Raw genomic sequence first — 27,732 nt, 5'->3', positions numbered from 1 at the left:
CGTCCACCCGGCCTCCCGCATGCCCACTATACGCCCTCGCTCAAAGTCCGTCAACTGCACATACGGTTCACGTCCACGCTGTCGCGGCATGCTACCAGTGTTACAGACTGCGATGGAGCTCCGTATGCCACGGCAAACTGGCTGACACTGACGGCGGCGGTGCACAAATGCTGCGCAGCTAGCGCCATTCGACGGCCAACACCGCGGTTCCTGGTGTGTCCGCTGTACCGTGCGTGTGATCATTGCTTGTACAGCCCTCTCGCAGTGTCCGGAGCAAGTATGGTGGGTCTGACACACCGGTGTCAATGTGTTCTTTTTTCCATTTCCAGGAGTGTAGTATTCCATAGATTTCGTGTTTGTTTTGAATACAGTCAGAGAGAGTCCCTTTAGTCAGCCATAGTGCCAGTAGTGCTAGTGTTTGTTTTCAATACAGTCCAGAGACAGGTAGTGCTATTTTCATTGTTTTCTACAAGAAGTGCCTAGCAACCACAGTTTAGTTAATAAACAGCCGCCTTTAGTGAATTAGCAGTCTAGTTAAGGTTGATTAACTCTCTTCAGTAAACTGATTCCTTAGGATGGATAGGATGTGTGACTGCTGTGTACGGACGCAGGAGGAGCTGGTCACTGTTCGCGAACAGCTGAGCGTGTTGATGGCCGCGGTCAGCCGTCTTCAGGCTGCTGCCTCGGAGTGTAGCGGCAGTGGGGAGTCTGGTGCGTCGCAAGGTACACCCCTGGTGTTACATGCTTCACCCACTGTCCCTGCTGTCGAGACATCTTCGCGTGTACAGGGCGCGGTTGGGCCACCCTCTCCCCAAGGGGAGTGGCTGGTTCAGCGGCGTTCGCGGCGCACGAGGCGGAGGGTCAATGTGGAGGCTGGCCGTGTGGCATCGCCCGCTCTGCCTGTGAGTGGACATGTGGCTGCTCCTTCAGCAAGGTCCGAGCAGGCACACAGGGGGAGGGGCTTATTAGTTATTGGGAGCTCCAGCGTTAGGCGGGTTATGGAGCTCCTTAGGGAAATAGCGGAAGGTTCGGGGAAGAAGGCCAGTGTTCACTCTGTTTGCTTGCCGGGGGGTCTCATCTGAGATGTGGAGGAGGCCCTGCCAGCGATAGAGAGCACTGGGTGCACCCGACTGCAAATTGTTGCTCATGTCGGCACCAATGACTCCTGCCGTCTGGGTTCAGAGGTCATCCTCAGTTCGTACAGGCAGTTGGCGGAATTGGTGAAGGCGGAAAGCCTCGCTCGCGGGGTGAAATCAGAGCTAACTATTTGTAGTATCGTTCCCAGAACCGATCGCGGTCCTCTGGTTTGGAGCCGAGTGGAAGGCTTAAACCAGAGGCTCAGACGATTCTGCGGAGATCTGGGGTGCAAATTTCTTGACCTCCGCTATCGGGTGGAGAAATGTAGGGTCCCCCTGAATAGGTCAGGCGTGCACTACACGCCGGAAGCGGCTACAAGGGTAGCGGAGTACGTGTGGAGTGCACATGGGGTTTTTTTTAGGTTAGAGAATCCCCTCCCTAGGCCCGACAAGACGCCTCCTGAGACGCAGCAAGGTAGGAGTAGGCAAAATGCAACAGGGAATAACAATATTAATGTGCTAATAGTAAACTGCAGGAGCGTCTACAGAAAGGTCCCAGAACTGCTCTCGTTAATAAACGGTCACAACGCCCATATAGTACTAGGGACAGAAAGTTGGCTGAAACCAGATGTAAATAGTAATGAAATCCTAAACTCAGATTGGAATGTATACCGCAGAGACAGGCTGGACAGTGAAGGGGGAGGCGTGTTTATAGCGATTAGAAGTGCAATAGTATCGAAGGAAATTGACGGAGATACGAAATGTGAAATGATTTGGGTGAAGGTCACGGTTAAAGCAGGCTCAGACATGGTAACTGGATGTCTCTATAGGCCCCCTGGCTCAGCAGCTGTTGTGGCTGAGCACCTGAAGGATAATTTGGAAAATATTTCGAGTATATTTCCCCACCATGTTATAGTTCTGGGTGGAGATTTTAATTTGCCGCATATAGACTGGGAGACTCAAACGTTCATAACGGGTGGCAGGGACAAAGAATCCAGTGAAATTTTTTTTAAGTGCTTTATCTGAAAACTACCTTGAGCAGTTAAACAGAGAGACTCGTGGCGATAACATATTAGACCTTCTGGTGACAAACAGACCCGAACTATTTGAAAAAGTTAACGCAGAACAGGAAATCAGCGATCATAAAGCGGTTACGGCATCGATGATTTCAGCCGTAAATGGGAATATTAAAAAGGGTAGGAAGATTTTTCTGTTTAGAAAAAGTGACAAAAAGCAGATTTCAGAGTACCTGTTGGCTCAACACAAAAGTTTTGTCTCAAGTACAGATAGTGTTGAGGATCAGTGGACAAAGTTCAAAACAGTCGTACATAATGCGTTAGATGAGTATGTGCCAAGCAAGATCGTAAGAGATGGAAAAGAGCCGCCGTGGTACAACAACCGAGTTAGAAAACTGCTGCGGAAGCAAAGGGAACTTCACAGCAAACATAAACATAGCCAAAGCCTTGCAGACAAACAAAAATTACGCGAAGCGAAATGTAGTGTGAGGAGGGCTATGCGAGAGGCGTTCAATGAATTCGAAAGTGAAGTTCTATGTACTGACTTGGCAGAAAAAAGAAATTTTGGTCTTATGTCAAAGCGGTAGGTGGATCAAAACAAAATGTCCAGACACTCTGTGACCAAAATGGTACTGAAACAGAGGATGACAGACTAAAGGCCGAAATACTAAATGTCTTTTTCCAAAGTTGTTTCACAGAGGAAAATTGCACTGTAGTTCCTTCCCTATATTGTCGCACAGATGACAAAATGGTAGATATCGAAATAGACGACAGAGGGATAGAGAAACAATTAAAATCGCTCAAAAGAGGAAAGGCCTCTGGACCTGATGGGATACCAGTTCAATTTTACACAGAGTTCGCGAAGGAACTTGCCCCCCTTCTTGCAGCGGTGTACCGTAGGTCTCTAGAAGAGTGTAGCGTTCCAAAGGATTGGAAAAGGGCACAGGTCATCCCCGTTTTCAAGAAGGGACGTCGAGCAGATGTGCAGAACTATAGACCTATATCTCTAACGTCTATCAGTTGTAGAATTTTGGAACACGTATTGTGTTCCAGTGAAGTGACTTTTCTGGAGACTAGAAATCTACTCTGTAGGAATCAGCATGGGTTTCGAAAAAGACGGTCATGTGAAACCCAGCTCGCGCTAGTCGTCCACGAGACTCAGAGGGCCATAGACACGCATAGACACGGGTTCACAGGTAGATGCCGTGTTTCTTGACTTCCGCAAGGCGTTCGATACAGTTCCCCACAGTCGTTTAATGAACAAAGTAAGAGCATATGGACTATCAGACCAATTGTGTGATTGGATTGAGGAGTTCCTAGATAACAGGAAGCAGCATGTCATTCTCAATGGAGAGAAGTCTTCCGAAGTAAGAGTGATTTCAGGTGTGCCGCAGGGGAGTGTCATAGGACCGTTGCTATTCACAATATACATAAATGACCTTGTGGATGACATCGGAAGTTCACTGAGGCTTTTTGCGGATGATGCTGTGGTGTATCGAGAGGTTGTAACAATGGAAAATTGTACTGAAATGCAGGAGGATCTGCAGCGAATTGACGCATGGTGCAGGGAATGGCAATTGAATCTCAGTGTAGACAAGTGTAATGTGCTGCGAATACATAGATAGTTCCCTTATCATTTAGCTACAAAATAGCATGTCAGCAACTGGAAGCAGTTAATACCATAAATTATCTGGGAGTACGCATTAGGAGTGATTTAAAATGGAATGATCATATAATGTTGATCGTCGGTAAAGCAGATGCCAGACTGAGATTCATTGGAAGAATCCTAAGGAAATGCAATCCGAAAACAAAGGAAGTAGGTTACAGTACGCTTGTTCGCCCACTGCTTGAATACTGCTCCACAGTGTGGGATCCGTACCAGATAGGGTTGATAGAAGATATAGAGAAGATCCAACGGAGAGCAGCGCGCTTCGTTACAGGATCATTTAGTAATCGCGAAAGCGTTACGGAGATGATAGATAAACTCCAGTGGAGGACTCTGCAGGAGAGACGGTCAGTAGCTCGGTACGGGCTTTTGTCAAAGTTTCGAGAACATACCTTCACCGAGGAGTCAAGCAGTATATTGCTCCCTCCTACGTATATCTCGCGAAGAGACCATGAGGATAAAATCAGAGAGATTAGAGCCCACACAGAGGCATACCGACAATCCTCCTTTCCACGAACAATACGAGAATGGAATAGAAGGGAGAACCGATAGAGGTACTCAAGGTACCCTCCGCCACACACCGTCAGGTGGCTTGCGGAGTATGGATGTAGATGTAGATGTAAATGCGTGAGTAGTCATTCACTGTATGCAGTTCCTATTACAAACTTCCTATGAATATGATCATCATCCCAGTAGAGCTGCATGACTGCCCCACGAGATAGAATGCCATCCTCAGGTGGAAGGTCGAGGCGGACCGGGATGAAATGCGAGAGCTCAAAGCGATCCTGAGGAGCCAATTTTGTCTCCTGGAGGCAAAGGACAAGCGGACGCTGCGATTCTAAGAGCAGCCGTAAGTCCTCTTTGTTGGATCGAAGGCCGCGAACGTCCACTGGAGGGTAGTCATGACGTGGAAAAAATGAAGGGGTGTAACCTCGGCGGCAGCCGAGTCCCAGCCTTCGAAAACTCGCTGCTACAGGGCACAGAGGCAAGAGGATCCTGCTCCATGAGGTCTACAGAGGCGTCGGCATCCTCCTTCTGTCAGTCTGTGGAGTCCAGGGCAGTAAAACTGTTGGTGGTGCGCACCAGCGACACGGAGATCGGCCGGTCGAGGGTATCACGTGGCGACACCGTCAGAGACCACCTCTGAGTCAGTGAAGGAGAAGACTGTTTGCCTTTGATTGACTTCTTGGAGCCTTTCTGGCTGGCCGAAGAAGACTCAGATGTCTGTTGGCCGCAGGGACGTTGGAAGTCTTCGCAGGAGTATTCCTTCTGTCTTTTCCTGCCTGCCAGTTGTGTAGCAGGTGACTTCGCCGTGTCAGGCGAAAGTTTGGTGGTTTGTTGCAGGAGACGGAGCAGGAGACGGAGACATTATCATGCAATAGGAGATTTCACAACCGCGATACAAAAAATAATGTCGCACGTGTGCATAGCCATGTCCTTCATAGCGTGACATGAGATGTAGCGAGAACAGTACGGTAGGTGTCCGATTGTGGAAAGCAGGATTTCCAACTAGCCAACGACTTGCGAGCGACCGGATGAGGCTCTTTTTCTTTCACCCGAGCTGCCTCGACAGCCCGCATTATCGAGACACGTGGGACAACTGCGGGAGAAAGCGTTTATTATTCAGAAAGGTGTTGATGCAGTTGCTGGCCATGTGAAACCCTGCTCTCTTCTAAGAAATGGCACTGACCGTCTTCAGTATGTGACACCACAAGGAACCGTGGAGGAGCTGGGAGGGCCTTTGAATCGCTAGCTTCATTTCGTTTAAATTTAGAAGATGTAGACTGGGACGATGATGTTTGGTTCATTGCGAGAAAATACTCCATGACACGATTGACAGCATCTCCGATGGCGCACTCCTTCCAACTGGGGCTCCTCAGAAGGGGCCGCAACCGCCTATGTGACTGTTCATATCTAACATCACACCTCCCGAACACCTGACGGAGGGACTAATCGGCAATTGAGGAAGGTAGCAGCTCAGGCAATCACCACTCCCTGGGCCTAGCCTTTACCAGGAGGTAGGTGCGAACCCTACCTGTGAACCTGAGGCTGAGAATTACGCATTAGCCAGTTACCTGTTACGCACCAGACGGATGGGATGGCCGTCTGGAGAGTACAAGGAGGAAGAAGAAAAAAAGGAAACTCAAACGCCGAAGCGGAGGAAGAATAGAAGAAGGGAAACGAAAAAAGAAGAAGGAACGAAAGACAGTGAGGAGGCTGTTCTGATATCGGCGACTGAATATGCCGAACAAATTCCCAACAACATTGCAGACACGTTCCCAAGGGAGGGGAAAAAGAATAGCAAGAGGATAGACATGCAGACTGAAGAGAAAAGATGCTGCAAAGGCTGGGGCCACATGGTAGCCAAGCACAAATCCGCCAAAGAGTGGTGAGTCCCCTAGGGGCATGACTCTGGACAACGCACTGTTGTGGCCATGGGAGTAAGTTTTTTTTTGAGGGAATGGCATGAATTGAGGGGAGACAGCGAAGATTCTACGTTCACAATGTACATGTAGAACTCTTTTTCTGACAGTCAGAGTGCATGTGTCGCCTGCATAGCGGTACTTCTCTGGCTAAAGGTCTGTACATGCGTCATACAGAGAAATTCCTCTTCTCAGACTGGTTTGGGAAGAGCACACTGTACATGAGACAGCCCTTCCTCCTACGGTCCCCCCCCCCCCCCCCCCCCAGTCCCCGCACACTCAAGTGCCTGATTTCGTGCCAATGTCTTTTCCTCCAGCAACCAGGTCAGTTGCATTGGAGATGATTACTCTCACATTGTTAAAAAACTGCAGATTCTTGGGGGATATGGGCTGGCGCTACGTGCTCTCCTATGCGGCCTAGGGTTGGTGGCAGCTGCGGTGGCAGTCACAGCCACTCAAAGTGCTGCCTACTTTACTGAGCCACATTTATCTGGTGATTCCAGGGGCGAGTTCCTCGTAATTTAGGTATGTATATATGGCCGTGTAGTGTTACGTACATTGTATTTACTTTAATCTTGAAAAAACAGTGTAAAAAATAGTTAAACTGAAGAAAATATGAAAAATACGAGAACTGGTAGAAATATGGAGAATACATAAATAATAGTAAAACTGTAGAAAGCATGGAAAAATATGGAAAATACGAAGACATGTGGAAGAATATGGAAAAACTGTAAAATGTAGGAGGTGCGTAGGGGTACATTGCCCATCCAGAACCAGCAGATCCTTCCTCAGAAGTGTGAGCAGGCCTGGAGGGGGGAGCGGGTTAACGATACATGAGCAGAATGCATAACCTGATACTCAAGGCCAGGGTGGTCTTGAACCGGCGTTGCCTCAAGCGTGAGGGGATATCTAGGAGGGAGAGGGCGAGGACTATGGAGAGTGACGTTAAATAGAAGTTGCGGAATTGTGTAACCTGACACCAGAAGTCCTTACCACGTTTGCAGGCAGGAGGTGGGTGGAGGGTGACCTTGAATATATCTCATCCACTTGCCTCAGATGTATCACAACCCTACCTCTCAAGGTCAAATGTGAGCTGACACTAAGTGGCGTCATCAAAGTCAAAGGTCAAGACTGGTACTACTATTCTAATAACAATCACAAAGTTGGTGCTGCTGCCTGCTGCCACATTCAATAGTTTGTTCCCAAAGGGTATTAAGGAACACCTTCCACCCTCTGGAAACCACTCACCTCTGAAAACAGTCTGGTCGGGCCTGACTACCTAATTTTAGCCGGATAAGGGGAATCTCGCCCTTCATCTTCAGGCTGGAGAATATCCCCAGTCCCGCAGAAACAGGTACTGGCGCTGACGTTCAAAACAACGACCAGTTCTACAGTGGTATGCATGTAATAAGGTGGCAGCATGATGTGTTCTGGGCAGAATGAGACGGAGAATACTTTGAGATCGTTTCTAATTGACTCTCCCTAACAGAATAAAAGAATTTACATACTCGAAAACTATCTGTGTCATTTCTTAACATATAATTGTAGTGTTTGCTTCGTACCACTCATAATGTGAGTAATAGTGGCTAAGTAATCTCATAGTGGTTAAACTAACACGAAAATCGACATCAAATGTTCTATGTGCACCCTGCAGTGTGGCAGAATGACGCAATTATCTGGAGCGTCACATGGTATACTGCCCATGACCTTATCACCCGCCTTGTTCCCCAAGGAAGTATTACAGGCCCTCTATTGTTCCTGATCTACACTCCTGGAAATGGAAAAAAGAACACTTTGACACCGGTGTGTCAGACCCACCATACTTGCTCCGGACACTGCGAGAGGGCTGTACAAGCAATGATCACACGCACGGCACAGCGGACACACCAGGAACCGCGGTGTTGGCCGTCGAATGGCGCTAGCTGCGCAGCATTTGTGCACCGCCGCCGTCAGTGTCAGCCAGTTTGCCGTGGCATACGGAGCTCCATCGCAGTCTTTAACACTGGTAGCATGCCGCGACAGCGTGGACGTGAACCGTATGTGCAGTTGACGGACTTTGAGCGAGGGCGTATAGTGGGCATGCGGGAGGCCGGGTGGACGTACCGCCGAATTGCTCAACACGTCGGGCGTGAGGTCTCCACAGTACATCGATGTTGTCGCCAGTGGTCGGTGGAAGCTGCACGTGCCCGTCGACCTGGGACCGGACCGCAGCGACGCACGGATGCACGCCAAGACCGTTGGCTCCTACGCAGTGCCGTAGGGGACCGCACCGCCACTTCCCAGCAAATTAGGGACACTGTTGCTCCTGGGGTATCGGCGAGGACCATTCGCAACCGTCTCCATGAAGCTGGGCTACGGTCCCGCACACCGTTAGGCCGTCTTCCGCTCACGCCCCAACATCGTGCAGCCCGCCTCCAGTGGTGTCGCGACAGGCGTGAATGGAGGGACGAATGGAGACGTGTCGTCTTCAGCGATGAGAGTCGCTTCTGCCTTGGTGCCAATGATGGTCGTATGCGTGTTTGGCGCCGTGCAGGTGAGCGCCACAATCAGGACTGCATACGACCGAGGCACACAGGGCCAACACCCGGCATCATGGTGTGGGGAGCGATCTCCTACACTGGCCGTACACCACTGGTGATCGTCGAGGGGACACTGAATAGTGCACGGTACATCCAAACAGTCATCGAACCCATCGTTCTACCATTCCTAGACCGGCAAGGGAACTTGCTGTTCCAACAGGACAATGCACGTCCGCATGTATCCCGTGCCACCCAACGTGCTCTAGAAGGTGTAAGTCAACTACCCTGGCCAGCAAGATCTCCGGATCTGTCCCCCATTGAGCATGTTTGGGACTGGATGAAGCGTCGTCTCACGCGGTCTGCACGTCCAGCACGAACGCTGGTCCAACTGAGGCGCCAGGTGGAAATGGCATGGCAAGCCGTTCCACAGGACTACATCCAGCATCTCTACGATCGTCTCCATGGGAGAATAGCAGCCTGCATTGCTGCGAAAGGTGGATATACACTGTACTAGTGCCGACATTGTGCATGCTCTGTTGCCTGTGTCTATGTGCCTGTGGTTCTGTCAGTGTGATCATGTGATGTATCTGACCCCAGGAATGTGTCAATAAAGTTTCCCCTTCCTGGGACAATGAATTCACGGTGTTCTTATTTCAATTTCCAGGAGTGTATATTAACGACATAGAAGACAATGTGAGTAGCCACCTTAGATTGTTTGCAGATGATGCTGTCATTTACCGTCTTGTAAAGTCGTCAGATGATCAAAACTACTTGCAAAATGATTTAGATAAGATATCTGTATGGTGCGAAAAGTGGCAATTGACCCTGAATAAAGAAAAGTGCTGTGTTATTCACATGAGTACTAAAAGAAATCAGTTAAATTTCGATTACGCGAAAAGTCACACAAATCTGAGGGCTGTAAATTCAACTAAATACTTAGGGATTACAATAACAAATAACCTAAATTGGAACGATCACATAGATAATATTGTGGGAAGAGCAAACCAAAGACTGCACGGAGAAATTTAAGTGCGATTCATTGGCAGAACACTTAGAAGGTGCAACAGGTCTACCAAAGAGACTGCTTACCCTACGCTTGTCCGCCCTATTCTGGAGTATTGCTATGCGGTGTGGGATCCGCATGAGGTTGGACTGACGGATGACATCGAAAAGGTACAAAGAAGGGCAGATCGTTTTATATTATCGCGAAATACGCGAGATAGTGTCACAGACATGATACGTGAATTGGAGTGGCAATTTTTCGTTGCGACGGGATTTTCTCATGAAATTTCAATCACCAGTTTTCTCCCCCGATTGCGAAAGCGTTCTGTTCGCACCCACCTACATAGGGAGAAATGATCATCACGATAAAATAAGAGAAATCAAGTCTCTCACGGAAAAAATTAAGTGCTCGTTTTTCACGCGTGCGGTTCGAGAGTGGAGCGGTAGAGAGACAGCATAACGGTGGTTCAAATGGCTCTGAGCACTATGGGACTCAACTGCTGAGGTCATTAGTCCCCTAGAACTTAGAACTAGTTAAACCTAACTAACCTAAGGACATCACAAACATCCATGCCCGAGGCAGGATTCGAACCTGCGACCGTAGCGGTCTTGCGGTTCCGGACTGCAGCGCCTTTAACCGCACGGCCACTTCGGCCGGCAAAGGTGGTTCATTGAACCCTCTGCCAGGCACTTTATTGTGAATAGCAGAGTAATCACGTAGATGTAGACGTAGATGGACGCCTTTAAAACAAATACGTTTTTCGTTGCGGCGGTATCTTCTTACGAAATTTCACTCACCAACTTTCTTCTACGAATGCGAAAATATTTTGTTGACGCCGACCTACATAGGAAGAAACGATCATCATAATAAAGTAAGGGAAATCAGAGCTTGCAAGGAAAGATACAGGTTTTCATTTTTTCCACACATTGTTCACGACTGGAGTAAAAGAGAGCTATTTTGAAGGTGGTTCGATGAACCCTCTGCCAGGCACTTGAGCCTGATTTGCGGAGTATCCGTGTAGATGTAGATGTTATGTGTACACCACTACAGCCGATCGGCGTAACTCAGTGCTTACACATTACAAGAACTGCAATGAACTAAAAGTATTCACTGACCATCGTGGCAAAGTGTAAGCCGCACAACATACTACCGATATTTTGAAATTCAATAAAAATAAGAAATGGCTAAATTATTTTAGCATTATGTACCAGACCATCTATGAGATAGGTATCGCATTAGTGTGTACTATTTTTCTTGAGCCTTGTAAGAGCAACGGCCTGGAGAGAAAAGGAAGCACACTGCAAGCAACACGTGGATTACACAGGGTGATTCAGCTGCCTCATCATTGTCGTTTTATGCAACACCCAGTGTTATAGCTGGCCTTCATAAACAAAGGGTGAGATTTTCAAATTCTCTCGCTCGCTACGTGAAAACAACTAGTCCTACAGAAAAAAAATAATTGTACCTTTTTTGTAGGAAATTTAATGCAGTTCAATTTAGTACCGGGATACGTTTTCGCTAGAGACCGTAGTTCGGAATCATTCACGAAAAACGTTCAAAAGCGACCTTTAAACGCATCCCTACACCCACACTCAGCTCCCACCAATCAGTATTTCTAGTATGTTGTTCATGGCACTCTCTCCTACCAATATACAAATATTTGCGATTGCACCAATTATTTCCCACATTCGATCCTTTTTTTTAGTCTTCAATGACTGTCCCTATAACGCCACTAGTTTAGTCGTAATTGTAAAAATTACTTTTGTGTCAACTTCACCTAACAATATCTTGAATTTTAACAGAATAAAAAAACAATTACATCACCGAATTCGTTAGGCCTTCTGACTACGAAACTAATGTGCTTGCAAGGATTAAGTATGGATCGAATTATCAACGTAATTAGTTTTAGCGTAAACTTTAACAAAAGTCGTTTTCCTGTCATTACTCTGACGGGCACGTTTAAATAAATTAATAATGTTAACAAAGCAGTCGACTACGCTAGTGGCGTTATAGACCAGTCAACAGAGACAGTTCGTGTAATCGAAAAATTTTGTACAATGGCAGAAGGGAGTGTCACGATCAGCATACAAGAAATCTTGATTGGTGAAGGATGAGTGTGGCGTGGAGGCGCGTTTGAAGGACACTTGTCTATATGGTTCTTGAATAACCCGAAAACTGTCGTCTCCGGCTAAAACGTGTCCCAGTACAAAATTTAATTGCGTTAAATTTTCTACAAAAAGTTACTGTTCATCTTTTTGTAGGACTAACAGCTTCCGCTTAGCGAGCGAGAGAATATGAAAATCTCGCTCGTGATTTATGCGGTCCTGCTGTAACAATGGGTGTTGTATAACCCGATAGCGGTACGGGCTGCTGAATCACCGTGCATACTGGCGCAGAAAGAGCGGCGGTACCAGATTCATCAGGCCAAGGATTCCTCAACCAGTGTAGCCACTACATGTGTTGGTTACTACTAACTTACGTTTCGAAGGAATCAGAGGTAACACCGAAGTTGGACCACAAGGTCTTCACTCATTCGAGCAACAGTTCCGACACATCACTAAAAACTGGAGGACGTCATTTGACTAAGGCTGTCATTATGCCACTCACACTGTAATGCTTAATCAATGTACAGAACTATGACTTCGATAAATTCAGAATTACAAGGGAATCTCTTGCTCAAGAAAAAGTTTACAGATTGTACACAGAAAGAGAGAGGGAGAAGGTTTTCACAGCCAGAGTGGGACAGGAAACAGGGCTATGTGGGTCTGCGCCTCCGTCCTCCGCATACCGGTCCGATAATGACAGAGCACAGGAAGTGGGTGAACGGAACATCGATGGAAACTGGTTCCTTTCTCAGAAACCTGTCATTATGTTGGAGAAAATATCCTCTATCAAGTGAATACTGCAGCAGTCGATTCGATTTATACGAACTTTCGTAGCATAAGCAGCAGTTTTCATCATTCTTGAATAACTAGCTTTTCCTTAATGTGTGTCGGCAATATCACTCAAGTAACAAGCTGTGACACACATCAGTAACCGAACGAAACTTTTTTGGTGAGATGATGGGTTGACCTTGGAGCAGAAGGAGTATGTGTGATGAGTTCACGGTAAACGACAGCAGCCGAACTGTTCATAATTATGTTGTACAAATGGAGATGATGTTTTAACTACTGACGACGCATTTGGCACGATTGTTTTATGTATATCTACTGCAGGATGTGATTTTAGTGTATTTTACTTCTGATGAAGGTATATTTAGATATACCAAAACCGTGGTCAAGGATTTTAATAAATCTTTATCCTGCAACTGTTTGGCTGTTATCATTTACCGTGAAGAATTTCAACAGTTGCTGTTTCAGCCATGTTTAAAATCTTAATTTGTGATGAGCTAATGAGATAATTTGTAGCACTCTAAACTTTTTCTTTTCCGACAATGGCTTAAAGTGTAAAATAAAAATTGGATGCAGACATTCGATACAGCTGGATGCTATAACTTAAATGTTCCACCCGCAAAACAACATTGTATCCAGAAACAAAATTGCCATCTGACTGCCTCAAACATAGGGCTTTTCTATTTTTATCGAATCCAGCTGAATGAAAATAAAATTTCTCTTAGTCTATGCCTAGTGATTCACGCAAGTGAATTAAAGAACTGAGAATTTCCATGAAAGGCACCAAAAAGATCACAAATACATTGGAAAATCACTTGAGACTGCAGGTAACAACTGACACATATGAAGATCAGTTTTATTCAATGAAATGAGATCACGCCGTCACTTATTGCTGTAATACGACACTGTTTTCAAAAGCAATTCTCCATTCATTCACTGGAACATAAGACCCTTGGAATGCTTTCGCAGGCTGTCGGTCTCATAAAGGCGAATTAAAATGTGGAATAGAAAGTATCACATTTCCATCCATAAGAAATTAATGGTCCGTACGCCTGTGGAAGATTCTTCAACGAAGTAAGTCGCCTACCCTGTTTGAAACTACATCACCATTTCCAAATCAAGCTTTGTGCAGTATCAGTCTTGCAGTTGGCAAAATGTGTTAAGCCACCGTCTTGCCTTGAAACCTCCATTAAACAAAAATAAATGTGGTATGTCTGTTTTATTTGACACACAATGTTTCAAACATAATAGAATTTCTTAACATCTGTCGTATTCATGGTGAATGTACAATTACAATCACACGGCGCCACGAAAGCTGGCAACTCCATATCTACATCCATTGACGACCATCAGCTGAGACTGAAACTGCGATCAGTCGATATGTTTGGGCCATCCGAAGCCTTTCCGGACTAAGTTTAGTTTTAGCTTGTGTGTTAGAAGTAAAAAATGTTAACGTTTTTATATTTGAACAGACTCAATTATAGCTTTCTTTGTAAAACAGACAGTTGGTTGTTTCACCAGAAAACTGTTACAAACAAAAGCCGATGACCCAAAATTTCTCATCAAAATCGAAATATGAGCACAATGAAATCTGCACGTGACACTTTCAGAAAATCCAAATTTCCGCTGGAGGAGCGTGAAAGTGATTTACAAAGAGCTGAAGATAAAATCTTATAAGTGTAGAAGTTGAAAGTGCTGATCAGAACAATCTTTGACATTTAGCAACTATGTAATTGGGGGCATTATCTTGGAACACGCTGTCTCCTACTAGGTATAATGCCGGCGCCACTGGAAGCACATTTAGTCCAGTGAAACTGTCAGAAAAAAAGCGTGTACCTTGCAAAAGGTGGGGTAGAAGATTTTATTTTTTTAACTCGTTCATATTGTTGGAAAGGTTAGAAAACCAAGTTTTGACAACAAAATTTCTCTTGGGAAAACTTTCTGCAGTCAAAAAACTTCGAAAATTTCGGACTTCCTTCAGTTTTTTTTCAAAATATATCAGTTTCATTTGCTCCTATCACTTTGACGACTATTTTCTTTTTTAAAGATCACAAAATTCTCTACAAATTTTATTCTTGCCATTTTTTTCTACTCCCAATATCTAAAGCGCTATGGCGCGTCAAAAAATACCAAGTTTTCAAATTTCGAGCAAAGTGGCAAATTACCTAATTTTGAACACTGTTATTTCAGTTTCTATTTGTGTAGTATAAACAAATTACTCATCATGTTATTCATTGGAATTTACCATCTCACTCTGCTGCAGGGCCAGGGCAAACAGCATCATATTCAGTAACTACGATCACATTCACGTCGGATGGACATTGGGTATGATTCACATGCAGAACATTTGTGAAGAAATTGAGTCGTATTGAGAAGTGAGCGCAGTAACATCAGAACAGCACGTAGATGCAAGAAGTTGTCGCATCGAACGAGATGGCATAGACTTGCGTAAGCTGCGTGATTGGTTTTCAGTGCACCCTCCCTTCCCTGAAAGTGATTTTACAATGTGTATCAGCAGTGGTGTTGTCGGAACGGAGGATGTTACTTGTCATATGTGTCACGAAAAGGGGGAAAAAGGCATGAAAAGAATAGTTGGTGACAATTTCCACGACGTAAAGTTCCGTAGAAAAGATAAAGTTGTGACTCTCATTTCTGCGTTCAATTCTGCAAAAGCTTGGAGCACTAAAGTTACTCCTGTTGATCCTTTAACTCTTTTCCAAAGGATTTGTTTAATGGAACAAAGTGAAGAAGAGTTAAAAGCCTTTCAGATATATGAACTTGCTCCTTACCCAATGTTCCTATTCTCAGAAAAAGGCATGCGAAAAGGAACAAAATCTTCATTCTACAATGCCTTCTTTCCAGTGAAAGATGTGAAGTCAGGTGGATCGAGTAAATTTTTTGTCATTGATGGAGGGTACCTTATCCACAAAGTGACTTGGACTCGAAATGTTTGCTTCAAGTCAATAGCCCAAAGCTATATTTCTTAGCTGCAATGTCATTTTGGATCTCAATTTGCTATTGTATTTGATGGGTATCCATGTGAGGGAGACAAATGTAGCACAAAGAGTGCTGAGAGGATTCGTAGGTCCAAACAACATTCTTCGGTTGACGTTGTGGTTGAATCAGAGATGGGGAACCAAGTCCCTCAGGACAAGTTCGTTAACAACGAACGAAACAAGATGCGTTTGATCACACTTCTTAAAAAGGAATTTCTGGAGTGTAGCATTGAAGTGCACCAGGCACAAGAAGATGCTGACGTTATAATTGTAACATCTGCCATTTCTCGAACCAAAGATTTTGGAAGTGTTGTCATTGTAGGAGAAGATGTTGACCTGCTTGTGCTCATGACCGGTTTGGGGCAAGGCATTGAAACCTTATTTTTCTTAAAGCCAGTAAATGCAGAAGACAAGTCGATTTCCACATCATCTTACAAGTTTGACAGTGAATATATTCTGTTCACTCACGCCTTTAGCGGATGTGATACAACATCCGCTTTTTTTGGTCAAGGAAAAATTAAGTGCTGCAATATTTTGGGGGAAAATGAACACCTAACCTCAGCGCTTTGCACGTTCAATAAACCACATGCTACCCGTGAAGAAATAATAACAGCAGGAGAACAGGTTACTATCGCATTGTATAGTGGAGGTGTCAGCAGTTCCCACACACTAGACCATTTGCGGTACCAGCTATTCGCCAAGTCTGCCTCAAAAAGCAAACTGAATCTTGCACGTTGCCACCTAAACAAGATGCTGCACAACATCATTCGTTGCGGACTTACCAACAAGTCCAAAGTTGGATGGGAAACTGGGAACCTCCTGAGAAATGGGGCTGGAATCACAGTGACCACGGTCCAATACCCGTTATAATGAGCCAAGATCCAGCACCTGAAGCACTTCTTCACATAGTTTCATGCTCATGCAAGCTGAACTTTGGCGGAGAGTGGTCCTGCAGAAAAGCGGGTTTGAAATGTTCTTCAATTTGCATGAAATGTATTGGGGTCAACTGTGAAAACGTGCCAAAATTTGTGTATGAAGACAGTGAAGAAGATGTTATGGAGGATGTTGAGGAAACCGCTGACGAAATCAACGAACTTGCTGAGGCTGACTCGCTGTTTAAAGAAGAGGTCAATCTGGGATCAACTCTGTGTACAGACCCTGAATCCATAACTCAAGGTATTTCTGGTGACACTGATGAACCTGACCCATCAAAACGTTGGAAGTGACGCTCATATCTGTCTCAAATGCGCTAAAGTGCGATATTACAAGTATTACACACCCAGAACTGTCAACATTTTTTAGTAATTGACAATGCAAAATGGTTCAAATGGCTCTGAGCACTATGGGACTCAACTGCTGTGGTCATCAGTCCCCTAGAACTTAGAACTACTTAAACCTAACTAACCTAAGGACATCACATACACCCATGCCCAAGGCAGGATTCGAACCTGCGACCGTAGCAACAGCGCGGATCCGGACGGGAGCGCCTAGAACCGCACGGCCACCACGGCCGGCCAACTGACAATGCATTTTAATTGTAATAAAGCTACCTGTTTTTAATGTCAACTGTGTGGCTTTTATACACAAGAATAATTACCTACCTAATTAGGTAGCCTGTTGTTGTTGTTGTGGTCTTCAGTCCTGAGACTGGTTTGATGCAGCTCTCCATGCTACTCTATCCTGTGCAAGCTTTTTCATCTCTCAGTACCTACTGCAACCTACATCCTTCTGAATCTGCTTAGTGTATTCATCTCTTGGTCTCCCTCTACGATTTTTACCCTCCACGCTGCCCTCCAATACTAAATTGGTGATCCCTTGATGCCTCAGAACATGTCCTACCAACCGATCCCTTCTTCTGGTCAAGTTGTGCCACAAACTTCTCTTCTCCCCAATCCTATTCAATACTTCCTCATTAGTTATGTGATCTACCCATCTAATCTTCAGCATTCTTCTGTAGCACCACATTTCGAAAGCTTCTATTCTCTTCTTGTCTAAACTATTTATCGTCCATGTTTCACTTCCATACATGGCTACACTCCATACAAATACTTTCAGAAATGACTTCCTGACACTTAAATCAATACTGGATGTTAACAAATTTCTCTTCTTCAGAAACGCTTTCCTTGCCATTGCCAGTCTACATTTTATATCCTCTCTACTTCGACCATCATCAGTTATTTTGCTCCCCAAATAGCAAAACTCCTTTACTACTTTAAGTGCCTCATTTCCTAATCTAATTCCCTCAGCATCACCCGACTTAATTAGACTACATTCCATTATCCTTGTTTTGCTTTTGTTGATGTTCATCTTATATCCTCCTTTCAAGACACTGTCCATTCCATTCAACTGCTCTTCCAAGTCCTTTGCTGTCTCTGACAGAATTACAATGTCATCGGCGAACCTCAAAGTTTTTATTTCTTCTCCCTGAATTTTAATACCTACTCCGAATTTTTCTTTTGTTTCCTTTACTGCTTGCTCAATATACAGATTGAACAACATCGGGGAGAGGCTACAACCCTGTCTTACTCCCTTCCCAACCACTGCTTCCCTTTCATGTCCCTCGACTCTTATAACTGCCATCTGGTTTCTGTACAAATTGTAAATAGCCTTTCGCTCCCTGTATTTTACCCCTGCCACCTTTAGAATTTGAAAGAGGGTATTCCAGTCAACATTGTCAAAAGCTTTCTCTAAGTCTACAAATGCTAGAAACGTAGGTTTGCCTTTCCTTAATCTTTCTTCTAAGATAAGTCGTGAGGTCAGTATTGCCTCACGTGTTCCAGTGTTTCTACGGAATCCAAACTGATCTTCCCCGAGGTTGGCTTCTACTAGTTTTTCCATTCGTCTGTAAAGAATTCGTGTTAGTATTTTGCAGCTGTGACTTATTAAGCTGATAGTTCGGTAATTTTCACATCTGTCAACACCTGCTTTCTTTGGGATTGGAATTATTATATTCTTCTTGAAGTCTGAGGGTATTTCGCCTGTTTCATACATCTTGCTCACCAGATGGTAGAGTTTTGCAGCTAATAATAGTTCAGTTTCCTGAGACAATTCATTTTGTGTGTGTGTGTGTGTGTGTGTGTGTGTGTGTGTGTGTGTGTGTGTGTGTGTGTGTGTGTGTGTGTCTTAATGATGTATTTTTATATTTATAGTTTTACAAATACCAGGGCTGAGGTGGCCCATAGTGAACTTCAGGTAGTGATGTAAGAATCACAATAGTTGGGTGCCCAGCAATCCTCATGTTGCATACAGATAAATTGAATACCTGAAAGTGAGGTGGTAAATTCCAACATATAACATGATGTATAATATATTTATAAAACGCAAACATAAACTGAAAAAATAGTGTTCAGAAATAAGGTATCTTGCCAGTATGCTCAAAATTTGAAAAATTGGTGTTGTTTGAGGCGCTGTAGCGCCTTAGATATTGGGAGTAGAAAAAAATTGCAAGAATCAAATTTGTAGAGAATTTTGTGCTCTTTAAAAACGAAAATAGATGTTAAAGCGATAGGAGCAAAAAACTGAAATGTTTTGAAAAAACTGAAAAAGGCCGAAATTTTCTAATTTTTTTGATGCAGAAAGTTTTCCCAAGCGAAATTTTGTTGGGAAAACTGTTTTCTAATCTTTCCACCCATATGAACGAGTTGAAAAAATAAACTCTTCTACCCCCCCCCCCCCCTTTTGCAAGGTATATCCACTATTTGACTGGACTAATTGTCATCTAAAGCGGAATTAAACGCCTTATCGTTCAGTGTTCCCTCCAAACCTATTATGTAACTACCCAGATCATTTGCTCGTGAAATCTTCAACATGTTTCATAGTTGGAAGGATATCGTCTTATTTGTACGTTTATCCCGGTGTTTTCTATGACCAAACGTATCCTGACGTATGAAGTAATGTAGGATATACATGGGATAAAAACAGCCACATTTGCGGAATGTAGCAGTCAAAAGCTTTTGATCTAGGTTTCAACCCATATAAATGGTCCTCCTTCAGAACTCTTATTACGCAGAAACCAATACAGAATTCTGAAAGATACATCCATGTATTTGGTAGCAGCACTGGATACCTGGGCAGGTACAAACGTTAGAGTCTTAATAATGGCTGCAGCAGCAAATCTGCAAATGTAATATATGGAATAAAATCTAAAATTTTATACTTATTTCTAGGTAATAAGATTATGCGGAAGGCCCCTTTATATGGGATGAAACCTAGGTCAAGAGGTTTTGACTACTACCTGCCGCAACCGGCGGCTATCTTTATTCCATATCTCACATTTGCGCAGTTGCTGCTGCCGCCATGCCCAGTCTGTGCCAGCCCACGTATCCACGGCTGCTACCAGATACATGGACGTATCTTTTATAATTTTATACTGGTTTCTAGGTAATAAGACTTCTTCAGAAGTCCTATTTGTACGAGTTAAAACCTAGGTCAAGAGCTTTTGACAACTACCTTCTGCAACTGGTGGCTATTTTTATTCCATATCTCACATTTGCACAGTTGCTGCTGCAGCCATGCTTAAAAAAGATTCTAATGTACTCTAATTTTCTAAACTGTTATTAAGCTCATCGTTCCTTTCGTGCGGTGCTTTTCTTACTGGAGGTAAAAGTTAGTTGCTTACTGAAGGTAACGGTACGTTCAGTTTGACATTCATTATTATTCCCGCAGAAGGCGTTACCCCGTGAGGTGTGCACGCTGAACGAACAGCACACATAGTAGCTGTAGACCCTTTTCAGTTGCGATTACTGAAGCAAGTAATAAGCGGTCATCTACAATTTGCCATCTTTGGAAGACTGTATTGTTCGATATAATTGCAGATCAAGAGGATACAACGACGTCATAAATGTGATTCACCATTTCACATCAGAAGGGGAAAATAAATACCTTATCTGTGTTATATATAGCTCACACACGAAGTTCCAAAAATTACGTATTTATGTTTATGGTAAGATAATCACGCTTTTTGTCCAATCCATGTCCACTGAGAAAACTGACGTTTGTCCCCACTCAATGCAACTGACTATACCATTTTATTTCACTGCAGTAAAAGTCAGATGTCTGCTGCTGAAGTGCCATGAAGGGTTCGTAAAGATAAGGAAAAAGAACCCTTGTTACAGGCTGCAGTCATATCGGCGGAACGGTCATTGTCCAACTGAAAATACGGCCCCATAGACGCACGACTAAGGGTTATATTATTCGGAATTTCACTGTTTACGTGTCTCTGGACTAATTCCTTATTACAACGATTAAAGAGCTTGAACAAAAATTTGTAATTCCATTATCAGAATCCGAAATAAATTATTTCGTTAGTCACATCCCTTATGAAAACCCGAATAAAATTATTTATTTGCCTTTTCTGGTTCTACGGGGAACTTTTCTCGCTTTAGCATTAATGGAATTTAATACGTACTAGTTTACTGGACAGTCAACCGCTGTAGATCATTGTATCCTCGTATGTGGTACATAACGATACCTGTCTCGTTCGACACATATGAGGAAAGCCGATGTAACGGAGTGATAAAAAGTGGTGATTGTATTCGGACGTATCAAACGCCATTCTGGGAGCGAAGTGATCGATTTCGCAGTTGTAGTGTCACACGTTGTCCTATGTTTCAGCTAGATATGGCAGACATCCTTATCTTCGAGGAGAACTAAAATCTGTAGCCGAAAGATGCTCATCACGAACTGGCGTCGGAGGTGTAAGTCTCAGCCTGTGTCTAGAAACAGCTTCAGTGTAAGACAGGAATTGTTGAGAACGTCAACGCTGGTCCTTCATAACCAGCATTCGAACGAACACTCCAAAAAGAACAGCATCTTATGGATACTTCTGGCAGAAGAGCACACGGAAGAGCTTTGTTCACTGCTGCTCCCAAAGCGATTAGGTTTCAACGGATGGAACCTGCTCAACATTGAACCGTGGAAGATTGGAAACGTTTCATGCAGTCACTGGAGTCACATTCCGTCTGATTATCAGATGCTCCATTTCGTTGATCGTAGAAAGACTTCCGCAAGATGTGTGTGCGTGTAATGTTGCAAGCTAACAATCCTGTGACTTTTTGAGTATATATCAACTAACTACTACGAAACAGATCGCACTGCTAAAGTAGTAAGTAACTTGAATCAGAAAGGCTGGGGAAAGATGGTCGACAAGGAAGTTGTGTTGTTTTAGTGAAGACCGAAGCTTTACCAAATTCCTCTTTCATAACACCAATTGTCATGTTTACGTGGTAAACTGCTTTGCATAAATAGCATTCAGGAGCAATCTGTTCCACCTTACAATTTACGGGATTTAATAACACTGAAAATATTTGGAATTGCCTGGAATAATCCATTAACCCATAGAGACAGCATACACACAACCTCACATATCAGCGCGAACTGTTCTGGACGAAATGGTTGAACATCTTACAGGGTGATTATGAACAGTGAGAACGTACTCCGGGCGGCGATCCCTGAGAAAATATTGGACAAGAACATTCTAATGAATAACTGCCCGCAAAAAGTATGGTTCCATGCTAGAGCTGATTTTAAGCATACCGAACAACAGTCTGTAGACAGTATTTCAATGGACTACAGAAATCTCCAATAAAGCTATTCGCTTCGAGGCGAGACGCATCAAGCACCGCTTGCGACACATTCTGCTTCCCCTGCTGAAACAAGAGATTTTGATTGTTCGATGGAGTCATGTGGCTACTACATGGTGGTGCACCTTGTAATGGAACTGGTCAATGACCCTTCTTTTGTCACATACTGGAGTATTCAATACGTGCGATGAATTCAGGACACAATTCCAGAGAGTTAAAATTGTGATCTTGCATTTATGCTGTTTTAACGATAGGTTTTGTGTACTTATATCCGAAGTACGTGTTCAGGCATAAATGATAATGGCTAATTTTTAGAAGCATCGTTTTACTTAGTACATATATTTTATTTATTTCAAAATAATCGTAATTATTGAACAGTAAGTTCACCTGACGTTATCGAGATTAAAATTATGAATTATAAACTTTCACAGAAAATGTCATCAACAGGTAGGCAATAGTTACGTACAAGAATCACTCTGATACGTACGTAATCTGTACTATTTGCTGGTTCTGTGAGGTGGCTGTTGTTGGAGGCTGGTAGCAACGTGCTAAGTCATTGCTGGTTCCATAACAGGCTTTCCCTGCATTATCGGTGTATCTACAATAAGCTTACCTGAAGGATAATTACTTGAAAGCGTGCAATAAATTTGATATTTGTGAACAGCAAAACCTGCAACTTTTATTACAGATTTGAAGAAATTCTGCAGTTGAAAAACCTAATATCTTTCTGCATCCATTAGGAATCTGACTTACCTCTAGACCACTGTGCCTACAATGAGAAGAAAATTTACACTTTTTCAACAAAACGAGTTAAGTAAAATTAATTACTTTCAGTTTTGTAATTGGAAATAATATAAAAAATGTAACGTGTCACCTCTGTTCTTCAGTTATATAATACTGTGAGGAGCAATTTCACCTAAACCTGGTAGTTGTGTACAACGATGTTTGAAAAGACATATTGAATTTTTGATGATTTTTCGTACTTTGAGAAGCAGCGCACAGTACAACCTGGACATCATCTTCCCAATCGATGAACCGCGTAAGGTAATACAGCTCCAAATAAACGGTATGAAGACCTGTATCCAACCCAGGAGTATATGCGAAAAATGATCTGTTTTAAAGCTCCGAGATACGCAGGCAATGAAAAATGCTTTCATGATGTCTATAAAGACATTCGGATGCACGTTGGATGGTAGTTTGGTTTAAAATGAGTGATCAGTGTACGTAGGGGCTTGTGCGTAAATCCGTGGAAGGCAATGACTGCTTCTGAAAACACTGAGTAATATGGCGACGCGTTTTACACTGGAAACCACTGTATAGAGTATTACATCGTTTACCATTTATGTGTTTCTTATCCTATCTGTCATCATCTCCGGCAGTTTGTCCTATTTTTCAAAATCATAGTGTATTTTAAAAGACATGAGCCTAGCCTTCGAGCGAATTATTTGGTAAGAGATGATAAAGTAGACACTTATGTCCTCCACTGAAGACAATGAGGAGAGTATCGTTGTCTGAGAAACGGTCTATGCGCATCACCTCGGTGTAGGTCAGCAATACATGGTTGTGGATAGTTGTATTTTCATAGATCATATTGACCTGAAAATATGCCGCACTTTTTATCCGAATTTCACACTCGGAAAATTAGGGTGCGTTTTATATCCGCTACCTTATCTATTCAAACAATTGCTGTACGATATTTAAGCTCATCTCCAACAATACAACAGCCGTCTGTAGCCGAACCTGGCGGCAAGGCACTTTATAATACCGAGCGAGGTGGCGCAGTGGTTAGACACTGGACTCGCATTCGGGAGGACGACGGTTCAATCCCGCGTCCGGCCATCCTGATTTAGGTTTTCCGTGATTTCCCTAAATCGCTCCAGGCAAATGCCGGGATGGTTCCTTTCAAAGGGCACGGCCGACTTCCTCCCCTAATCCGATGAGACCGATGACCTCGCTGTCTGGTCTCCTTCCCCGAAACAACCAACCAACCACTTTATAATGCAACAATGCAAACTTCTACCAGCGTTTTATTGGCGTTAACGTTATAAAGGTCTGTCATTATTGTCCGTTAGCTTATAATTCAATTTCAGTTGGACGCTGGTAAGGAAGCCTGATTTATGACGACATTAACGACCGTTCAGAGCAAAAACCATCATCGAGCCAAGTAATTCGGCACAGTAACGATGCCATTTTGTAAGTTATGCCAAAAACCACAACCAACATAGAGGCCGGAAGGACGTATTGACTCGACGAACCTAATGAGCGACATCGAGTTGCTTCAGAAGACAAACGGACAGAGGGAATTTCAATGAAAAAGTAGTTCAGGCGACTGAAATGTGGCAAATATGCCGAACTTGAAGTTAAGGTTCTTTCCTAAGTGCAAGATAAGAGGAAAGATGGGATGCCAATCTCAAGAGAAATTGTCCAACTGAATGTCTTGAATATCGCAAAAGTCTTTAACGGCCCACAATGAGAATTTCGTGTGAATATTGGTTGGTGTCATCGGTTTATGCGGAGAAATGGCCTTGCTCTCCGGCAAAGTACTACTCTAGCACAAAGAATGCCAGCAGATTTCGAGGAGAAGCTGATCAACTTACAGCATGACGTCATCCAGTTGCGATGGTGTCACCCATGTCTTTTTCATCAGATTGGCAATGCTGAAGAGACACCAATATTTTCTGACATGCCGAGCAATACGACATTACACATGATACGAATAAAAAGTATGTAAGAAGAAGCGAGAATGAAAAAAACAGAATAATTGTGATGTTAGCTGTTACGGCCGTTGGAGGAAAGTTATCCCGTTGTATCACTGTGAAGAGAAAAACCATGCTAAAACTAAACTTTCCTAATGGACTCCGTGGTTCATTGCCAAGAAAAGGGCTGGATGACAACGCAACTGATGGTTGATTGGTTGTCTAGTGTTTGAAATTGCAGACCTATGGCAATGCTTGCTAGGAAAGTCATGCTAGTTTTAGATGCTTTTAAGGGACATGTAACTTCTGAAGTAAAAGATGAATTTGCTGCACAGAACACAGATCTTGTCGTAATACCTACAGCAATGACTTCAAACTGCAGGCACTACACTGAAGCGCCTAAGATACTGGTATAGGCATGCGTATTCAAATCCTGAGCTATGTAAACAGGCAGAATACGGTGCTGCGGTCGGGAACGCCTACAGTATATAAGACAAATGTCTGGCACAGTAGTTAGATCGGTTACTGCTGGTACAACGGCTGGTTATCAAGATTTAAATGAGTTTGAACGCCGTGCTATAGTGGCGCACGAGCGATGGGACACAGCATCTCAGAGGTAGTGATTAAGTGGGGATTTTCCAGTACTACCATTTCAAGAGCGTACAGTAAATATTAGGATTCCGATAAAACATCAAATCTCCGACATCCCTGCAGACAGAAAAAGATCCTGCAAGAACGGGGCCAACGACGACTGAAGAGAATCGTTCAACGTGACAAAAGTGCAACCATTCCGCAAATTGCTGCAGATTTCAGTGCTGGGCTATCAACAAGTGTCAGCGTGCGAACCATTCAACGTAACATCATCGGTATGGGCTTTGGGAGCCGAAGGCCCACTCGTATACCCTTGATGACTGTACGACACAAAGCTTTACGCCTCACCTGGGCCCGTCAACACCATTATTAGACTGCTCATGACTGGACACTTGTTACCTGGTCGAGTGAATTTCGTTTCAAATTGTATGAAGGGGATGGACATGTGGAGAGACCATTACGAATCCACGGGCACTGCATGTCAACAGGAGACCGTTCAAGCCGGTGAAGGCACTGTAATGGCGTGGGACGTATACATTTGGAGTGATATGGGACCCCTGACCCGTCTCGATACGACTCTGACAGATGACACGTACGTAAGTATCCTGTCTGATCAGTGCATCCATTCATGTCCATTGTGCATTCCGAGGGACTTGGGCAACTCCATCAGGGCATGCGACACCCCACACTTCCAGAATAGCTACAGAGTGGCTCCAGGAACACTTCTGCTGCCCACCAAACTCCCTAGACAATGAACATTATTGAGCATATCTAGGATGCCTTGCAACGTGCTGTTCAGAGAAGACGTGGTGTCAATTCCCTCCAGCACTATTTCAGACAGTAGCCAGTCCGTGGCACGTCGTGTTGCGTCACTTCTGCGTGCTCGCGGAGGCCCTACACGATATTCGGCAGGTGTACCAGTTTCTTTGGCTCTTCACTGTAGATAAACAAGCCGTTCAAGGGCAAAATCCAAAAAAATTATTCAGATTGGCTCCTGGAAGGAGATCACGTCCTTACACCATATGGTAAAATTAAGAAGCCACCATTTACCCCTTTGTGCTAATGGATTCTTACTGCATGGTCCTCAACATCATCAGAGTCCATCATGAAAGAGTTTAATAATGCGCTGGGTGGCACTGGGGATGACGTACTGTGGGAAGAGCCGCATTGCAGGAAGATAAAGAAAATGATAGGAGTGAGAGTGATGAAGTGAATACCGGTACTAATAGTCACGAGAGAAAATAATACAATATATGTTATCCATGTGTTGTTTCAAATGTTGGAACAAATGTTTACGGTTTATGCTTATCCATTATGGATATTTTAGAACCGTGACTGTATATTGAATGTAAATAAGTTATACACAACTGCAACTAGTGACTGGTTGCAGTTGTGTATAACTTATTTACAAATGTTTACGGTCCATACCTACGTCTGACACGTAAGTACAGATAAAGGTTTGGTAATTTTTCCTTCTCTCAGTCTGTGTGTGGGTTATTTTCATGCCTTTTTGTTTTTTCACCTTCCTCGAAATTTAGGAGTGCAGCTTTATGCGGTAGCAGGTTATTTTCGAGCCAATACAGTTTATGTAATTTTCATATTCAGTATTTTTCCAGCAAGAAGAGATGGAGCGTACATTTTATAACTGGCAGACCATGAGCCAATATGAGTTAAGTCTTAAACCTCTTCATAGTGTCTCCAGGAGTGAAAGCCTATGACAGTCTGCGAATATTTTAATTCTCCAACCCAACAATCTCCGTCGCTACTGAGCTCTTGTCACAAAGAAAGACCTATTTACTGTAATATTAAGATGAAACGAGAATAATGATCCATCAAAAGTGTCTTTAGTGGAAAACTGCGAGATTTAACTGCGAAAAAGACGAATAGTTAATTAATAAATTGTCATAAACACAGGAAATCAAGGAACAACAACACGGAACGTCTCACATTATCACCGTTCTCATTACTGAGTATAGTCAGTCGTAAAAATGAACTTATATAAATTCTATAAAATTACATCGATGTCGACGGAGCTTTCCTGGACTCTTTTTCAACACGTGGATGTTTCTGATAATAAACATTGCTGGGACAGAGGTCAATGCTCTACTACGGAAAGAAATGTTTCTGCGACGCAGGTGTTAGAATCTCACGATAATACAGGAAAAACTGTGCTGGTAAGGAAAAGGGGGGGAGGGGGGGGGGGGGGCAGGAGCGCAAAATCGCAGCGGACCGGCTGGGAGGCAAGTCGCCTTCTTATTGCGCCGCTCGGCGGCG

The 27,732-nt window shown here is 43.8% G+C and overlaps 1 protein-coding gene across 1 annotated transcript in view; it reads right to left on the bottom strand.

Annotated features, from left to right (window-relative positions):
- Positions 1–27,732, bottom strand: part of LOC124769265 (peripheral plasma membrane protein CASK-like) — a 698,413-nt gene that overhangs the window by 99,961 nt on the left and 570,720 nt on the right. The gene's annotated exons all lie outside the window — the stretch shown is intronic.

Source organism: Schistocerca piceifrons, chromosome 1 (genome assembly GCF_021461385.2).
Source record: "Schistocerca piceifrons isolate TAMUIC-IGC-003096 chromosome 1, iqSchPice1.1, whole genome shotgun sequence".
Lineage (NCBI taxonomy): Eukaryota > Metazoa > Arthropoda > Insecta > Orthoptera > Acrididae > Schistocerca > Schistocerca piceifrons.
Note: the sequence above shows the minus strand (reverse complement) of the source record. Positions and strands in the feature narration are given on the sequence as shown.